This window comes from Rutidosis leptorrhynchoides, chromosome 4 (assembly GCF_046630445.1).
Source record: "Rutidosis leptorrhynchoides isolate AG116_Rl617_1_P2 chromosome 4, CSIRO_AGI_Rlap_v1, whole genome shotgun sequence".
In the NCBI taxonomy this organism is placed as follows: Eukaryota; Viridiplantae; Streptophyta; class Magnoliopsida; order Asterales; family Asteraceae; genus Rutidosis; species Rutidosis leptorrhynchoides.
Window position 1 is genome coordinate 572,435,987 of NC_092336.1, and position 16,150 is coordinate 572,452,136.

Genomic DNA, 16,150 nt, shown 5'->3' on the forward strand with positions numbered 1-16,150 from the left:
GTTGAAATCATTTTTCAATCCTTTGTCCTAAAACGGATCCCATTGCAAAATCACTTGCATCGCACATGAGTTCAAATGGTAGATTCCAATTTGGAGTTATCATGATCGATGCATTATTGAGTTTTTCTTTAGGAATATTAAAAGATTTAATGCATTCATCTGAAAAGATAAATGGAGCATCCTTTTCTAGGAGTTTATTCATAGGAGTGGCAATTTTAGAAAAATCTTTTATGAAACGTCGGTAAAAACCGGCATGCCCTAGAAAACTCCTAACTCCTCTAACATTGGTGGGATGTGGAAGTTTAGCAATTACATCTACTTTAGCTCTATCCACTTCAATTCCTTCCTTTGAAATTTTATGACCAAGAACGATGCCTTCTTTAACCATGAAATGACATTTCTCCTAATTAAGCACTAGATTTGATTGTTCGCATCTAATAAGCATTCGTTCAAGATTAACTAGACATGATTCAAATGTATCACCGAAGACTGAAAAGTCGTCCACGAAAACTTCCATGCATTCTTCTATCATGTCGTGAAAAATCACCATCATGCACCTTTGAAAGGTTGCAGGGGCGTTGCAAAGTCCAAATGGCATGCGTTTGTAAGCAAAAGTACCATAAGGGCACGTGAAGGTGGTTTTCTCTTGGTCCTCGGGTGCTATTGGAATTTGAAAGTATCCGGAAAAACCGTCAAGAAAATAATAGTAACTATTCCCGGATAATCTTTCCAACATTTGATCAATGAAAGGTATGGGAAAGTGATCTTTTCTGGTGGCGTCATTTAATTTTCTATAATCAATACAGACACGCCATCCTGTTACAGTCCTAGTAGGAATAAGCTCATTTTTTTTCATTTGTGATGACAGTCATGCCACCCTTCTTAGGTACGCATTGAACTGGGCTTACCCATGGACTATCAAAAATTGGATAAATTAATCCTGCATCTAGCAGTTTAATAATTTCTTTCTTAACAACATCTTGCATATTAGGATTTAATCTTCGTTGGCGTTGCACATATGTTTTATGACCTTCTTCCATAAGGATTTTATGTGTGCAATACGAAGGACTTATGCCTTTAATGTCATGAATCTTCCATGCAATAGCTGGTTTATGAGCTTTTAGCACAGAAATGAGTCGAGATTTTTCATTTTCCGTAAGAGAAGACGATATTATTACAGGTAATTCAGATTCACCATGTAAATAAGCGTATTCCAAATGATTTGGAACTGGCTTTAACTATAATGTCGGTGGTTCTTCTATCGATGATTTGTATCGATATCTGTCTTCTTCTTTTAGCATTTGAAGTTCTTCTGTTGTTGGTTCATATTCATTAGCCATGAGTGCGGCTAACATTTCAGCTTCATCAATTGGTTCAGTTCCTTCTCCTAAAGAACATTCTCCTGTTCCTTGTAATTCTGGAAATTCTTCTAACAATTCTGCATGTGAATCTATAGTTTGAATATAATAACATGTATCATCTACTGATTGCGGTTGTTGCATGGCTCTATCAACAGAAAAGGTAACACTCTCGTCCTCTATACTTAGGGTCAGTTTCTTACCAAACACGTCTATTATTGCTTTAGCCGTGTTTAAGAATGGTCTTCCTAATATAAGAGAAACTCGAGAATCTTCTTCCATGTCCAGAATAACAAAATCTACTGGAAATACTAAAGTACCAACTTTAACTAGCATGTTTTTCATTATCCCTGTAGGATATTTTACTGATCGATCGGCAAGTTGTATGCTTATTCTTGTTGGTTTCAATTCTCCAAGGTCTAGTTTAGTGTATAATGAATATGACATTAAATTTATACTAGCACCTAAGTCTGCCAATGCTTCTATTGAACTAAGACTTCCCAGAAAATATGGAATTGTGAAACTTCCTGGATCTGATAATTTTTCTGGTATCTTATTCAACAGCACTGCAGAACAATTAGCATTCATAGTAACAGCCGAGAGTTCTTCCATTTTCTTTCTATTTGTGATTAGATCTTTCAGGAATTTAGCATATCTTGGCATTCCTGAAATCACATCAATGAAAGGAAGATTGACATTTATTTGTTTAAACATATCCAAGAATTTGGATTGCTCGGCTTCATGTCTTTCTTTTCTCATTTTACTCGGGTAAGGAAGCGATAGATTGGTATGGTTTAACATAAGGTTTAGCTTTAACTGTGTTATATTCATTAACCTTTTCAACTACCGGTTCTGATTCTTTCTCTTGTTCAGATTGTGGTGTCTGTGTAGTAGGGATAGAGTCATCAGAATTTACAGGCATTTCAGGTGGTTTAAGTGTAATACCACTTCTTGTGGTAATGGCTTTAAGTGTTTCATTTCGGGGGTTAGCATTTGTATCGCTAGGTAAACTTCCCGGTTTTTTTTCACCTATCAACCTTGCTAGGTTACTTACTTCTTGTTCCAGATTTTGGATTGAAGCTTGTTGATTTCTAAATGCATGAGCATTTTGTTCATTAGTTTGTTTCTGAGATGTGAAAAACTGCGTTTGAGATTCAACTAGCTTCGACATCATGTCTTCTAAATTTGGCTTTTTATCATCGATTTGTGGTGGTTTAATTGGAAAAATAGGTCTTTGTTGGTTGTAAGTATTATTAGATACTTGTTGATTGCTAGGACCTTGTTGGTTATTGTATGGAACATTTCTGTTATAATTCTAATTTTGATTGTAGATTGGTCTTAGTGGTTGATAATTACCTTGGTAATTATTTCCAGACCTTTGGTTCATGTATGAAACATTCTCTCTTTGTTCCATTATTTGTTCAATACTGAGACAATCTTTTGTCAAATGTGGTCCTCCACACTGCTCACAACTAATTCGTATTGCATGAATATCCTTAGTCATCTTTTCCATTCGTCTCTCAAAAGCATTTATCTTTGTAGAAATGGTATCAAAGTCATGGCTAGAATCGGCTCTAGGCGCTTTAGATGATCTAACGATGTCTTTTTCTTGTGCCACTCATGTGAGTGGGAAGCAGTGTTATCAATAATTTTGTAAGCTTCAGTTGCGGTTTTATTCATAATGGAACCACCAGCTGCTATATCGATGTCTTTTTGTGTAGTAATGTCGCATCCTTGGTAGAATATTTGTACTATTTGATAGGTGTCTAAACCATGTTGAGGACATCCTCTCAACAACTTTCCAAATCTTGTCCACGCTTCATATAGAGTTTCATTTGGCTTTTGTGTGAACGTAACAATTTCTCTTTGAAGTCTCACGGCTTTTGATGCCGGAAAGAATTGTTTAAGAAATTTTTCAACTAAGACATCCCATGTATCAATCGCCCCTTCAGGTAACGATTCTAACCAATCTTTGGCTTCTCCCTTTAAAGTCCAGGGAAATAACATGAGGTATATCTGTTCATCCTCAACTTCTCTGATCTTAAATAGAGTACAGATCCTATTAATGGTACGAAGATGTTCGTTTGGATCTTCCTTCGGTGCACCACTAAATTGGCATTGATTAGTTACCATGTGTAGGATTTGTCCTTTGATTTCATAATCTGGTGCGTTAATGCCAGGTTGAGTAATTGCGTGACCTTGGCCAGTGCGTTTAGCCCTCATTTGATCTTTCATACTTAGAGGTTCCATATTTTCCATGGTTGAAATTGTTGAATCTGAATCACTAGAGGATTCTGACTTAATGGTTTCTTCCTCGACAATTTCTGGATGAGTAATTTGTGGTTCAGGAGGAATGATTAGTGGTTCAGGATCTCTAAATTGTCCCTGAATATCTTCCGGATTCTCAATTGTGAGGTCGGGTTCAAAAAATAGATTATCGGAAATTTGAATTGGAGTACTTGGCCGACTAGATGACGATTCTAAAGAAAAATCAACGGCGACAATATTGGCTAGATGTCTTGATCGAGTTACAGGTGGTGAACGTATGAAAGGTGGTGAACGTTTTGCTCGGTGCATTCACTGAATATCCTATTAGTTATAAAAGATAAAAATTATATAAGTTATCAAATTAATAGACTTTTCTGATTTTGCCCACGTTTCGAATAGCCAATAGATGTAGCAGGTAGCCAGGACCCTTTAAATCGGAAGCCCACAACTCGCCACTAACAAATCCAACTATTACTACGAATCAGAAAATTTTGGTTGTCTATCAATTTAACCGCTTAAAATAATTTTTCGTCGAAATTTTGAAATAAAAATCTATATCCTAAAAACTAGAGCGTCGAGAAATAAGAAAGAAAAAGAGTGCGTCGGAAAACGTCCAAAAATAAAAGGTCGAAAAATAATAAAATGCAGCGTCAAAACTTAAAAGCCTAAAAACTAAAAATTAAAACTTACGTCTAAAGGTATTAAAGCTTAAAAGGAATTCTATATCCAAAACGGCAATAACTTAATTAGGCACTGAAATCTATAAAATATTAAAGCGATAAGCGAAATCGTAAAATTCTAAGGCATCTAAATCTTAATCTAAAGAAAAAGCACTTAAGGGATTTTACGGCAAATCTTAGAAATCTAACAATAAAAATAAACTACGGCAAAAATACTAAACTTAAAACTAATTACGAACGATAAAAATACAAATTACGATTAAACGACTAAAAAGATACAAAATTTAAAAATAATACTAAAGTTATAAAAATACAATTTTTATAAAAATATTATTTTTATATAGAGTATTTTATAAAAATATTAGTTTTATATATTAATAAAACTAATTAAAACTTAAAAATACAAAATGTAATTAAAACTTAAAACTAATTATATTAAATTACTAAACCCTAATTATAATTAATAATAATTAATTTTTTAACCCTAATTTCGTAATAAATGAGGTACCAGGTCGCAGATGTCAGACGGCTCCGCGAGTGCGGATGTCTTCTGACCAAAAACTCCGCGAGTGCGGAGGATGCAAATTCAAACGAGCTGCAGGCTCAAATTATGCAGGTTCAACGTTTAATTTTTTTTTTTTTACTTTTAATTTTTTTTTATATTTTCTGTTTTTAGTTTTTATAAAATATAACTTAAATAAAACTTATATTTTAACAATTACTTATTAGATTTTTATAATTCTAAAAAAATAAACTTTTTTAATTAAAACACCTAAATAGATATATATATTTTTTATGTTTTTATATATTTTTTTAATATTTAAAACTTATATTTTTACAAAAATAGATTAAAACTTAATAAAAATCCTTTTTTTATAACGTTTCGCTTCAGCGTTGAATTTTCCCCGGCAGCGGCGCCAAAAATACTTGATGTTATGCGAGGTGTATATGAAATAGTTATATTTTTACTACGAAATACTATTAAATACGATACAATTTTACACAAGTTATTTATTTATTTATTTATAGAGTGGATATACCTAAACCTTGCTACAACACTATATGTAGTGTACCTAATCATAGAGTAGTGTAGTTTTTAGTAAGTCCAGTTCGTTCCGCAAGGAGCTAGCCAAGTTTAACGCTATATTTTATTTTAAACTATATTTGTATATATATATATATATATATATATATATATATATATATATATATATATATATATATATATATATATATATATATATATGTAGTATTATTATTATAAAAAGGGGGTTTTACCGTTTAATGACCGGTTTGTCAATTTAATGTCTTAAGTCACAATTAAAACCTAATGTAAAATATTAAAAATAAATATAACTTAATTTAAAGCGTAAAGTAAATAACGATAAATAAAAGTGCAATAAATAAAATGACAGTAAATAAAAGTGCGATGAGATATAAAATAAAGGAATTATGCTTATTTAAACTTCCGTAACCATGATGTTTGATGTGTTGATTTTAATCTATTACCATGGGTTAATTGTCCTTTGTCCTGGATTATTCGATATGTCCATATGGTTTTGTCCATAATGAGTCTTCGTTAAATTATCCTCATACCCGAAGTCAAATATTCCAACTAATTGGGGATTCGAACTGTAACAAGGTCTTAATACTTTATTTAATGAATACACCAGGTTATCGACTGCGTGTAGTCCAAGATTTTACTACTTTGTTAACAATTACACCAATTACCCTTGAATGTAATTCACCCCTATTTTAATGAATCCATTAACTATTAATCCATCCCCGTGTCCGATAAAATGAACAATTATTGGTATTTATAGATATCCCGCCCACCGTACCCAATTAAGCTATGTGGTTATTTATATATACGTCAAATTATAACCTTTATATTAAATTACCAAGATATCATTTAGTTAATTACTACGTAAATATAAAGCCCATTAATAGCCATAGTCCAATTTCCACAAGTGTCGTTCTTTTGTTCAAACCCCAATTATGGTCCAAAGCCCAATTACCAATCTTAATATTTAGCCCAACATCATGATTACTTCGATTTAAATAAGCATAATAATAATTTAGCTATGAGACATTAATTTAAAAAGGTTGAACATAACTTACAATGAGTATTAATAGCGTAGCGTTACACGGACAGAGTTTCGACTTACAAACTTAAAACATTCGCCACTATAACCTTATTATTATTAAACTTAAATTAAAATTAAGATTATAAAATATAAATATAAATATATTGTAGATAGATAGATAGATAGATAGATAGATAGATAGATAGATAGATAGATAGATAGATAGATAGATAGATAGATAGATAGATAGATAGATAGATAGATAGATAGATAGATAGATAGATAGATAGATAGATAGATAGATAGATAGATAGATAGATAGATAGATAGATAGATAGATAGATAGATAGATAGATAGAAAAAGGTGTGTTTTCATCGAGCAGAATGCGCTGCCTTTTATAGGCCCACGTTTAACTGTTGTACTCCGCGAGTGCGGAGGTTTTATTCATCACAGCTCCTCGAGTGCGGAGCTCTGGATTCCAGCTCATAGATCAAATCCAAAACGTCGGCTGCGTATAATTATAATATATAATAATATATATAATTAATTATATATTATTTTATATTCTTGTGCATAGTTCCCTTGTAATTTTTGGTCCGTTGCGTCGCGCGCTGAAAGTTTGTTCATGTCTCGGTTCCGAATTTTCGAACGCCTTTTCGTATAATTTAATATCTTGTACTTTGCTTTTTGCGGCTTGTACTCTTGTAATTTTTAGACGTTTCTCATCAATAATTTGAACCACTTGGATTATACTTTGTACTTTTTAGCTTTTTGGTCGTTTGCGTCTTCAAATCGTCGAATCTGTCTTTTGTCTTCACCTTTTATTATTTAAAAGAATATCACTTGTAAATAGAACAATTGCAACTAAAAGCTTGTCTTTCTTGAAGGATAATGCTATGAAATATATGTTCGTTTTTAGCATTATCAATATACATGCATAAAATGGACACGCCACACAAGTAATCAAATAACGCATACCGGAGCATCCAAGCATAAAGGCAAGCTAAGCTAAGCATACCGTACGATCACTAAGCAACAAGCTAAAATAACAACAAATATGAGTTCACCAACGACGATGTGAACAACGCCAATAAGCTACACCCGGAGGGTTAGCTACATCACAACAATATGACAATATATAAAACAATATAAAAACGTCCAAGGTTAACCCGTTAACCCAATACCAAAACTGACTACCAATTACCGAAATGAAGATTGGTCGAACTACACGAGCCTTAGTAAATCCGCATCCACACGAGATTACTATCTTCAATACCACAACAACATTGAGGTTGGCCAAACTACACGAGCCTTAGTGAATCCGCATCCACACGAGATCACTACCTCAACAAGATGACCGAACTACACGCGTCATCATGAATCCGAACTACACGAGACTCACTTTCTCAATAAGATGACCGAAACTACATGCGTCATCGTGAATCCGCATCCACACGTGATCCACTTCTCCAATCACAACCCAATACCAACCCTTCGCCATTGGGGTTGTATAATCCACATCATAAGCATATGTGATATCATACACACAAAGTGTGCACCTCGCCAAAGGTGGTCAACCAAAACGCACAACCGTGCCAATTGGACCTATTACACAAGTCCATCAAATCCACCTATATGTGAAGTGAGCTCTATAACCGAGAACCACTTCACCCGACCCGCACCCATCCTACACATACTTATGCACATAGCATATTAACACTCACCTTGAAGTCTTGATGGATGTCAAACCAAAATCCGCAACGCCAATGGAATATACCTATTCCATTATCACATAACAAATAGCACAATTAGGGTGGATTACAAACCAACCCATTTCGACAACTAGTACAAATTTCGACCCAATTGCACTTCCAAGTTCAAACCGCACCCAAACTACCCAATAATCACTAACACAAGTGAGAATGGTCCTAATACGCCAATTAAACCCGAACACAAGTGTTAAACACTTGTCTTGCCCAATTTGACACCAAAACCCTAATTTTGACCCATTTCGAAATTAGTCAACCAAACACACCTAAAAGAGTTCCAACACTTCCATAATCACTAATCATAGTGATTACACTCTATTTAAAGCGCCAAACAATGCTAAATCATCAACCAATCCAAAACCCGCCTTCATCGCTAATAAACCCGAATCCTAGTTAGTATCTTCCATTAACAACTAGTGGGGTTCCATGTATGAACATACAATCAAAAGCCCTAAATTTAGATGAAGAACACGAAAACGAAATTTGAGCGCTTACCACTAGTATCAAATTGTAGCTAAGAAGGAGGAGAACAAAGTTGCCTCTTACATCTTCGATCAAAACCCGAATCTTCCCTTCCAAAATCCCTTTTGAAAGATTTGGAGTATTTAAGTTTTGAGAGGAAATGAAGAAGAAAAGGAAAAAGAAATAAAGAAAATGAGATGAATGGATGGGATTTAAGATCCCAAATCTGGCATATACGCGAAATGACCAATATGCCCTCGAATATCCTTTAAAATTGCAAATCTGGTACCAGCTCGCCCAGAATGCCACGCCGCGGCCTTAATCATCGCACCACGACCTATAACGTATTCTGGTGGTTGCCTTAACATGCCTCTTGGACTTGAAATCAGCTGAATGCTGCGCCGCGGCCCTTTCTGTCGCGCCGCGACCCAAGGCGTGGTCTGGTGCCATCCTTACCATGCCTCCTGATCCTGATTTATTTGTAATGTCGCGCCGCGACCCACTCCTCCGCGCCAGGACCTTTAACTTGGTCTGATCACTTTTCTCGTTTACATGAACTTTAACACATGAATACGTCTCGCATCCTTCATACATCAGTCGTACATACGCGACGCACCTATATATCATATGCGGGGAAAACGGGGTGTTACACAGAACTCGTTTAATCTACTGTTAATTCTATCCCTTGTCTTTTTATAATGTCTTCCATTATTATGCTTTGCGATATTTTTTCCATGATTAGCGAGTATTTATCTTTAGTGTATGTTATGACGTAATCAGTTATAATGCCGAAATTATATTATGGCTTGTGTATGTTGTCAAAATGCTTTTCGATTATGCTTTGAACTCAATCGCTTTTACAACTAATAGAACGTAGTTATTGGCTCTGTTATTGGGAAGTTGCGAACCCCGATTCAGAGTACACTATCTGTGTCACCCCTTGGTAAGAGAAGTCTGTCGGATACAACGTGAGTTTGACTGAGGCACACCGGTTGTAGTAAGTCCACCGAGCCTTGGATTCTGACTGAGGACTCTTTCGTAGTGAAACATCTGACTAGACCCCTAGTACATTATCGGTCCTAGACCATTCTAGTGTAGTCACCAAGCATATAACCTTCGTACGTGCACGCTGAAGCACAACGGTTGTTGTAAGTTGTACCTCTGCTAAGTAAGGACATGGAACACGGTTAGTGTTGACTAGTACACTTCACAATAACGCGGTCTCAAGCATTGCACCCCGCTTGAGGGATTCTTAGTTATTTAAGGAACTGTTTGTTCGAACACATAAAGGATTGGACCGTTAGGATAACAAAACATTTCCTGGAAGTCAGCTTGACTTGGCCATGGTGTTCTTTATGGTAAAACTCTTTTAAGGGCCTAACTATCTTCTAAACCAATCATTAACGAAAGCATTGCGACCCATCACGTCTCTCGGATATGGAAAACCATGTATTCTATTATACTTAAGAAAGTTTAGACCATTTCGGAATGTTATACGGTCACCCAATCGAGTCGCTCAATTGGATGAGCCGTCTGAACGGTGTATGCCTGTAGTCAGACTGCACGGGCATCAGGGGTAAGGGACGTTGCTGTCTGTTCAGAATCTTCAAGCCTAGCGCATTACCCAGTGACATGTCTTATGACATGGGCGTTTAGGACTAGTGTAGTAAATACAAGGTCACTGCCTATCCATGAGCCAGCATTCCATAATACCAGGCAAAGTAACTGATGAAATCATAGCATGCACTTGTTTTAGCCTTATCTGAATTACAAATTTTATCGTATTTACTTTACTTTAATCTATAAAACCCAAAATTAGGTAATCACCAACTACTCCTGCACTTTATAATTATCTTAAGTTTTAGATATAGGTTCGATTCTACTGATATCTCAAAAATACAACTCTAGGTCATACTTCCCTTACTCATAATAAGGAGTAGTATGATTTAGACCCCGCTAAATATAAATTTAAAACAAATGTCCCCCCTCTTGGTGGCCGGCCCTGACGCGCCGCGACCTAACGACATCGCGCGAAATAAAACCGTCCGTTTCGGTCATATCAAGAGGGAGACAAGTTTTTGGCGCCGCTGTCGGGGAACTGGTATCAGACAATACTGCTCTCTATCAAACTCATTCACAAACATTTTAGTGGTGTCTAAGAAAGACAATTATACACGGACTTGGTTGTTGGATTTTTCGAACAGTCTCCAATTATATTGGAACCAAAAGGATCCTGCCTCTCCGTAGTCAGCCTGGCCACTTGGTTTGTTGAATAGTTCGTGCGAAGCTCTGTTATCGAAATACCAGGGAATCAGTAGCAAGAACCAAAAACATATCTATAATTAGGATAATTTGAATACCTTAGCCTAGAATAAGACTACCTTAGACTATAATTAGAATACCTTAGATTACTTTAGATTAGCTTACTTTAGATTAAATTAGGAACTTAGTTTATATGTATAAAAATTAAAACAACAAAAAGAGGCATACCCAGTGTATGACCCAAACCCGATCTAGATCAGTGCCATTGTTATTCGTACCTGATCCAGACACCATAATCTCTAAAGCACGCAAGGAAGCACGAATCAGAAATCGAATGGCATTACGCGTTACTTTAGCAGAAAACACTAAACCCTCGATTGAAGGTCGAGGAGGACCGATCAGATTTCCAGAGATTCAAGGACACTCATTCGAGTTAAAACATCACATCATCCAGCTCATTCAGAACAGCTGTCAGTTTCATGGATTACCAAATGACGATCCTAATTCTCACCTTGATAAATTTATATCTCTTTCGAACTCCTACAAGCAGCCAGGGATAGGACAAGATATAGTCCGGCTAAACTTGTTCCCCTATTCTCTCACTCATCACTTTCAAACCTGGTTCGAAGGACTGGAAAAAGATTCCATCACGTCATGGACGGAGATGGCTACTAAATTCCTAACCAAATATTTCCCTCCTTCTAAACAAACCAAGCTGAAGAATGATATCATTAACTTCAAACAAAGTTATGATGAATCTCTTTACACTACATGGGAGCGATTCAAAACCCTGCTGAAGAAATGCCCTAATCACCAGCTAGAATGGTCAGCCCAAATATGTACCTTCTACAATGGTCTTACGGTAAATCATAGGACAACGATCGATGCAGCAGCTCAAGGGAATCTGATGAACTAAACCGTAGACGAAGCATGGGAGTTGCTCGAGAACATGACAATGCATCATCATGACTGGAACAGTGGTGAAACAACTTCATCATCTGCCCCACTCTCTGCACTCAAAAATCAAATGGAGGCCATCAAATCCCTCACAGATAAGATGGAATCTCTTGCTAAACAACTCGGAGAATTGAAGATGCAGCTGCAGCAGGTCAACCAAGCTCAGGCTTGTGTAAATTGTACCAACCCGCAACCCACTGAAGAATATCAAGTTGAGTATGAAAACCCTAACGGTTCGGTCTGTTACGTTCAATACCCAGCTCGTCCACCAAATCCCGGATTCAATCAAGAACCTAAGGTTAATCAATTTCAGCAAAGCAATCAACCTTTTCGCTATCGCTATCCACCTTACCTAGCCCAACAATCTCAATTGACCTACGATCAACCACTTCCACTCACTGGTACCCCAGTTGAGGAAAATTCCCCTACCACCCAGATTACGAAAGCAACTAACCCCACTCTCAGAGCTGATGATCAGTTGACTCAATTCATTCAAGGACAACAACAGCTAGATTAGAGAACTGCAGCCAGGCAAGATCAGACAGAGATACTAATGAGAAACCAATTGGCTCTGCTCAAAAGCCTGGAAACGCAGCTCGAACAGTTATCACAACGCCTTGAAACCCTACCGCATGGAAGATTGCCAAGTAATACTATCCAAAATCCCCACATAGAAGAAGCAAAAAAAATGGATTCCGTAATCTCAGAGGAAGAACCACGGAGAAGGTCATCCAGGCTTAAGAACAAATCAACATATACTCAGAAGCTGACACCGGAAACTCCAGTTCGTGTACCCTATCCTGGAAGGCTACAAGAAGAACCATCCAAGCTTGATTCCTTCAAACTTGATGGAAGATTCCTGGACACTATGTCCAAAGTCCCCAACCAGAAGAGATACATCCGAAGGCTTCTCCCTACAAAGGAGAGGATACCAGACTCTAACAAAATTCCACTGAGTGAAGAATGCTCTGCATTACTCAGGAACTCTCTACCACCGAAGCTAGGAGATACGGGCCGATTCATTTTTCCGTGTTCAATCTACTAATCTGGAACCATTCATGCGCTAGCAGATTTAGGAGCAAGTATCAACCTAATCCCCTACTCTATCTACAAGAGATTAGAGTTAGGAGACTTGTCACCAACCAAAATGACAATCCAACTTGCCGATCACACAATTCGATATCCTAAGGGCATAGTTGAGAACGTCTTGGTGAAAGTCGACAAATTCTTGTATCCTACGGATTTCGTAGTAATGGATATCAAGGAAGACCTACACACACCAATAGTGTTAGGAAGACCTTTCATGAATACGGCTAAGACTGTCATTGATGTGTACAATCAAACCTTGATCTTACGATCACATGGGGAGAGCGTTACCTTCAAAATTGACCGACCAACCGATCTTTCTGGACATGCAGAGATGTTTGCTATTTCCACCAGACGGATCACTTCCAATGATGAGTCTTCACCACCAGCCGATGATTTCGAGGTGGGTATCGAATCACAGTCTGTAGACGACCCAGAAATGGAAGAAGAGGATCCCAGCGAAGAAATAGAGGAAGAGGAGGAATCTGAAGAGGAAGAGGAAATGGAAGACGTAAAAGAAACTGCGACAATACCCGCTCCAAGCATTGAGCGTCATGAAGAAATAATGAGGCTTGAGACGGCAGATCACAGTTTAATCATTCGCTTCAAGAAGAAGACCGACAAGGCTGAGGTTAAGGATATAGAAATTGATCCTGCAAGTATCAAACTGGATAATCAGAATACTAAAGAAACCCGTTCATCAGGCGCATCCTCAGAAGAACAATACACCGATGATAACGAGGTAGAGCAACATGAAGAAATTCTGAATAACTCACACTCTCCAACCGAACCAGATCAAAGGGATCCGGACTCTTCTTCAGATCGGATTCCGGTTATATCTACACTCGCAGACATGATAACTTTCATCAATGATACCGACGAATTTGAAGATATTCTCAAAGCCATCCGAAAATGAACCATTGATTTTTTGCTATGCTTAACAGAACGAATTATGGCTATCCGAGAAGAATACAACCTCTATCTCCGAAGAGAAGACAATGATGTTGAAATCCTAGAAGAACGCATTCAAGACTTTATCAATTCTCTTCACGATCATATCTACCATGAAGAAAGGCAACGAGAGCACAATTCAGTGGTTCACACTATTCTTGAGACAAGATTTTGTCAAGATCAGAAGATCATTTACTCTAAGGTTTATAATGCCTTAGCTGGATATGCACTTTTATTCTCACAAAACCAGCGAGCACTACTGACTCTTATTCGAAAGCATATGGATCTTTTCACCGGACGCCCGACTTATCACTCTGATTTGCAAATGATCGAGGATATTTACAGCCTTTTCGCTTTCTTGGAAAGAGATAATTTCGAAAGCACACCAGATAGACTAGTGATTTACGTAACAATTGATCACCATGCTGATCTGATTATCAAAGAGTTACGAGATGTTGTTACGGAGGAAGTAAGGCGAAACAATCCGTTCTCTCATCTTGAACCAGATCGAGTCAACATTGCCACCTATGTTACGAAGCAGATATCACGTATCTTTCACGAATCCACATATCCTAGTTTCACATTTAAAGCTGGATGTCGGGAGATATACTCAAAGGCGGTGACATTATTGCTCGGATTAGGATTGCCGTTCACTTCTTTTCAGCTTCGTCTTTTAACAAATCTGTGCAAAGCTACAGACTCTTACTGTGGAGATCACCATTCTGAAGACTTCGAGATTCTAAAGATACAGTTTCTAACATTGTTTGAAGACCTCCGAAATGAGCATCCCATCAGAGAAACAATCACCACCAGCACTGCCTCTATGATTGACATTTATGGGTTAACCAGCAGAGCCGTAGATCATATTCTCATCGGACTTCAAGACTTATCAAGAGCCGAAACTGTGCACTACTTATCGTTCAGAAGATCTTCAAGAGAAGTACCAGATCTTCTACCACTATTGGCCCGGCACTTTCTCAGGATTTACCAGCCAAGACTCACATTCCCTCGAGAAGACCAAGATCACAACCATCAGCGAGGAATGTTTGCTTTTTAGAGCATCACTACGGTTGAGCCAACGACCTTAAACAAAAGTGCTTCTCGGGAGGCAACCCGTGCAATAAAGTAGAGTAAAAGAATAAAGGATGACAAGTAAGCCGATGAATAAAGGCCAAAACCTCCAAGCCAGCAAGCTAGTCACAAGCAACCACGTCTGCCAGGGGTACCCTTTTCTTTCCGCTACTAGCTCAAATTTCTATGCCACATCCTAGCTTATCACTAAGTGTGGGATTTCAACCCAAATGAACACTAAACGAATAATTCCAAATCTTCAACTAAAACTCCTAAGTGTGGGATACACTAGGAACATTGAGGACAATGTTCGTTTAAGTGTGGGATGATGGTATAATCCTTTTTATGACATATTTAAATAACCCATTACAAAGATTCCAAGTTTTTAAGCCAAATTTCAAATTTTTAACAAAAGAAAGCCTTTTCGAAAAAGTATTTTTAAAACCTGAAACGTTTGTAAATAAAAATAAGGCTTAACTAAGGTGGAAATCTTGTTAGAACGAACCGAATCTCTAAAAGAGCATTGCATGACTAGGCATTATCGACCTAAATTGATTATGGTGATGCACTCAAATAAGACCAGCATTCATCTTTAATGCTTCGCTATTTTCCGTTGAGAGTGCCGATGTCTGTGCTCGGAATCAGAACTTGCTTTAGATCTGCATTTCCAAGTTGCGAAATGTGATTAAGTTATAATCAGAAGAGCTAGCCGCTTGTCAAAAACAACCCGCTCACACTTCCATTTCTTTTACCTCATCCACATCATCTTTACTATCAATCGAAAATCCAGAAAATGAGATTCCTTCCGTAAACCCGATGCTACAAACTTCTCAAGTATCACGGCAAAGGTCTTGAAAAAGTCTATCGGCAAAAAGTTTCTCGAGATGAAATCTCCAAAAAAAAAAAAAAAAAAAAAAAGTTCTGAGAAAAGGAGCAGAACTTATAAAGAGAAACGCCAAAGAAGAACTTGACCACAAATTCCGATCGCTTCAAAAAGAAGTATAGTTCAAAAGTGCTTCTCAAAAATACCAGCACTCCTATCTATCTAAAATTTTCCAAAATAAAAGTCTTTTGAGACTATGTTACTCTTTTCACCCCTTAAAACAACTTCACCACCACTCCAAAATTTCGTTCCATCACTGAAAAATGACCTAGAAGCTATGGTTACTACCGTTTTTACATTAGTAGCAAGGATTTG

At 37.1% G+C, this 16,150-nt stretch overlaps 1 non-coding gene across 1 annotated transcript; it reads left to right on the top strand.

Moving 5' to 3' along the window:
- The first annotated feature begins 3,126 nt into the window (after positions 1-3,126).
- LOC139845855 (small nucleolar RNA R71) lies at positions 3,127-3,233 on the top strand. Its single transcript, XR_011758610.1, has one exon. It is a non-coding gene; the product is annotated as a small nucleolar RNA R71 (small nucleolar RNA).
- The last annotated feature ends 12,917 nt before the right edge of the window (positions 3,234-16,150 follow it).